The sequence below is a fragment of the Diospyros lotus genome, chromosome 13 (genome assembly GCF_014633365.1).
Source record: "Diospyros lotus cultivar Yz01 chromosome 13, ASM1463336v1, whole genome shotgun sequence".
NCBI lineage: Eukaryota > Viridiplantae > Streptophyta > Magnoliopsida > Ericales > Ebenaceae > Diospyros > Diospyros lotus.
The window spans coordinates 7,321,239-7,325,948 of record NC_068350.1 but is presented as its reverse complement, the minus strand read 5'-3'; positions in this window follow the sequence as shown (position 1 = coordinate 7,325,948).

The window sequence follows — 4,710 nt, the reverse complement described above, 5'->3', positions numbered from 1 at the left end:
ACAGCATATATATAGGAATATGAACGGTCAAAGCCACCAAAAATTACTTGAACGGTAGCACAGATGCTTACGTTATAAGTGGAAATATGGAAATCATCTATTTACTGTGTCACAAACTTTCAGGTCCACCCCAGAGTCACATATCCAAGCAAAAGCCGAAGGAACATGTAATTTACACTCCATTCGTGGATATATACCTTCTGGGTCCACAACACGATCATATAACCAGGCAAGTTCACTGCATGTTCGACCAATGTTGATAGTTTGTTCCTCTCAATGAAAAAGAATTGGAAAGCTCTGATAGTGAAGGGAACACCAGTGGGGTATACAGGGCTTGTAATAAAGCTAGAACTTATAGATGGAAAAGCACCAGCTTAAAACCATGCCCCCTTTTAAGTTTTTTCTCGCACTTGTTACAATATTAGGAACAAACAAATTCTAGAAACAGATAAAACTGTACAAACAGTATGCCACTGCTTGATGAAATAATTGGAAAATGAAGTTTCTAAGAGCAGTGAAAAATAATGCTGAAGAAGTTACAGTGGATTTTAGTGATAAATGTTTTATGCAGTCTATGTTTTATGCAGTCTGCATGAGTACTGAAAAAGTTATTTGTTACTTCCTAATGCAATATATAGCATATGGTATGGGGGTTCCTCTCACATAACAAATAGGAAATTTCATCATCGCATGTTCTTCCTAGGGTGGAATTTGAATGAATTCACTTGATTGGAGCAAGAATGGTGCAGCCCAACAAACGAGTGGCTCTTACAGTATGGCCATTCCAAAGTGAAACAAGTACTGGTCCATAACATGAGTTTTGACCTCTCTCAACCTCCTCTGACATTGGCTAGTTGGGAGGTTAGTATGACCCTACGTGGGGTTGATGAGATTCCCTTCAATCAATTAGCCATGACCTGTTTAGCTGCACATCAACATTTTTTCTAATGTTATACTACAATTTTAGGAACTAAAAGCCAAGAATTAGTTCCTCAGTTTGATGTTTGAAAGCTCATGTAACAAAGATGAAATGAAGTTGAAGAAAGAATAGCTTCAATTTGCTAGATGTGCAGCAGTGAATGTGAGAAGCTTGGTGAATACATATCAGTTATATAGAGAATTTTAAAGTGGGAAAGGTTCCTTGACCGATCACTTTCTTATTTTGAATTTGGATGGCAATCTATAAGGAACCAACCCTCTTTTAACTTCCTTAAATAAGTAGCACGTATTTGCAATCCATAAGGAATCTAACCCTCTTTAAACTTTCTTAAATAACTGGCATGAACACATATATAAATATACTTTCTCCTCTGTCTAGAGTAAAGCCAATGATGAAGGTACTATAGCTATTGTCCTTTGTTATAGGTTACAACAAAGGTATGCTACATATCAACCAGTGGAAAAACATAAATCTGAAAAAAAAAAAAAAGGTTTGAATCTGTTGGGGACTTGTACCTGTCAATAAACATGAAAAGCAGGTATATACATACCATCTTCAAGGCAAAAAGGGGTAAGAAGCATGAAATGTGATCTTGCAAGCAATCAGCTAGCCAATTGAAGGACTGTGTAACATATCATCATTTTCTTTTTTCTTGTTGAATAACAAATAGTTTCTGAATTTTCATCCAAATGAGCAAATGTTAAAAGGGTTTCTTATGTAGCGATTTAGCTACATAAAAATTGTGAGCTGTCAAAACTGAATCTAACAGTAAAATTGTGAGCTGTCAAAACTGAATCTAATAGAATGCTCACATTCAGTGGGCATTACTGTCATAAGATTATATATCAGCTGGCCAGTCCTACATAGAACCTAATCAGAACTCTAGCCCACAGTTGCTAGCCAAGGCATGTATTTTTATAATGCACATATGACATAACATATTACATGATTACCATTGCATCACAATAAATGTCACTTTATGCTGGCTAATCAATGCTATGCTTTCTACAAGCAGGAAACAATCTTTCTAATGCAATCCTGGAAAGGTGGCACTCGACTGGTGAAGTTTTAGCCTTTAGAGTCAACACAAGAAGCTGTCAAAATTGCCAAAAAAGATGAAACAAAAGTGGAACCAAAATCCTCTTCCAGCACCCCCATCAAAATAAATGAGACATAAATATCAGGTCCTTGCCATTAATAAACTCCAGTCTGTTCTTAAACTCATCCAGATTTTGTTAATTTGTTGGAGCATTAATGAGCTTAAACAAGCATGGTGTCCAGAATGTAAAAATGGTCTCATTTTTGTTATAAATGAGCTTTAGATATAATACCTGCAACAAGCAATGTGACGACCAGAAACTGTTAAATAAAATTAAATATGCTGATTTTCTGTGTTAGCAAACTTAGCCAGTAAACTACCAGGAAGAAGAACAAGGAACTAACCCCACCTTTAAGTAGAGTTAGAGGTCCTATTGCAGGGGGCTGACAGCTCTCCCTCCCTCCCCTCCTTGGGTTGCAGATGAGTTTTGGTAAGTTAAAGTTCACTACAGAGTACAGACATTAGCAATCTTCTACAACTCTATATGATTTGACACTATTAGTTTCTTGAGGTAAAGCCTTCCTATGGATCGAGTAATCCCCTTAACATTTCTAGCATTGAAGGTATTCATCTTTATCACACCCGGTTCCAAGCCTGAATAAAGAATGTGTTAGGTAGCCTGACAACCAGTGCATAAAATCATCGGATTTTTCATAATGAATTCTAGACATAATTTATGAATTCCAGATGATGATGAGTTTCTTGAGGTAGCAGTACCTTGGACATACCTTCCATGTTTAGTTAGCTATGGTGTACTATTGCACAGGTTTCACGCACATAACAACAAAAATGCTTATCCCAAGAAAAAAAAAACGTGCTTGTCATCATTTTTTAACCACACTTTTTCCATAAACAAATAATGTTCATACTTCATTTAGTTATGTAACTTTGTGTTTGCAAAAAATTGAGGAAAATTTTGTTGTGTTTGATTTTGATATAACAAAAACATTTATTATAAAGTTATTTGAAAATTTATTCAAAATGATTTCAAATATAAAAAGTGTTTCAAAATAAAAAAAAGTCTAAAAATTGCTCTAAAACAGATCAAGTGCTTCAAGTTTCATTCAATAGCTTCCAAGTTTATGTATGTGTTCCTATTCATTGAAGAAGTTAATTGTAAGAACTTTCCATTTGAGCTTGCTTTTACATTTTGAGATGTAACTTTATATTCATCTAGACCATCAAGGAAGGTTACATTAGTGAATCAATTAACTTTTTATTTTATCTCTAGTTTGTTGGTTCTGTGGTGAGCCTAGAATAGAAATTACTTGGTTGTTAAGGTTTGAGGTGTGCCTTTATTTTTCAAACACATTCAGAAGGCAAGCGAACAAAACTAAATACACAAACTATAAATACTGTATAATTATGTTATGAGTAAATAACTGAGTTAAAGAGCATCAAGGGGGTGCAACCTGTGTACAAACAAACCATCGATACTATGAAACAAATCAAAAATAGAATAAATATAGCATGGCATAAGTAATTCAGTGTAACTTTTGCAAAATAGTAACATAATTAGCAGTAGAATTTTCACATCCATTCCAAAATTAAAAAACATAACCTTTAACTTAGACAATCCCAAAATTCCAAGTATTTTCTGTGAGAAAATATATTCTCATTAGTTTCAAATGCCTTCACATATCTGTTGTAGATACTACAATGATAACAAGCACATACCCAACTGATGGCATACCCTCCAGGACTAGCATGATAATTTGGACAAACTTTTTGTGCCAGTTTGGATATAATTTCTTTTTTTATAATGCCTTTATTTAACTGGTTTCAGAAACTGATGTTGGTTTTGAAAACAGTTTTCATATGAAAATGAGAATAATAAGAAAACAATGTTGTTTATCAAGATCTTAGTTCATGTTTGGTTATGGATTCTATATTTTCATTTTTTTTTATTTTTACTGTTATGAATATAATATATATAGATATAGAACCCCATATTAAGATTTAATCTCACTATGTGTGATTGGCTACACAAACTCTTAACTCTTCAATCATTTCTATTTATGCCCTTATTTCTTCTAAATCTTAACCCATATTGTATCTAAGAGTCTCTACTCTTTAATCAAGTTTTACTTGGTCTTCCTCTATCTCTTTTGCAAAAGACTTGTTCGCTTCTATCCTCAAGAGCCTCTATTGGTCTTCTTCTCTGTTATGCAATTCTGGTTAAAAGGCAAAAAGGAAGGGCAATGAAGAAGGAAAGAAGGAAGCCTTAGAGGAATAGGGATTAAGAATCAGCTGAAAACAGAGATGGAGGAAGGCTGCAGAGGAGTCTTGTATTTAAATAAACCTCTCTTGTACTGACTGGAGACTAAGGAATAAAATACACAGAATTCTTTTTCCTCTTTCTCAATCTCTCTCTCTTTCTTTCTCTTCTCTCTACTCAGTTTTCCCTTTTAACCCTCATCGTTGTCATGGATCGCTGGCTTATCGCATGATCAAATCATCTTAATTATGCCTCTTGCACTTTATCTTCAATAAGAGTTACTCCAACCCATTGCAAATAATCTTGATTCAAATTTTATCTTTTCTTGTATGGTCATACATCTATTATAACATTCTCATCTTTGTTAAGTTCATATTTTGCACATATTAGCACTTTACTACCTAATATTTTGTGCGAGCAAAGCTCATCTTATAGTTGTCTTATAAAATTTTT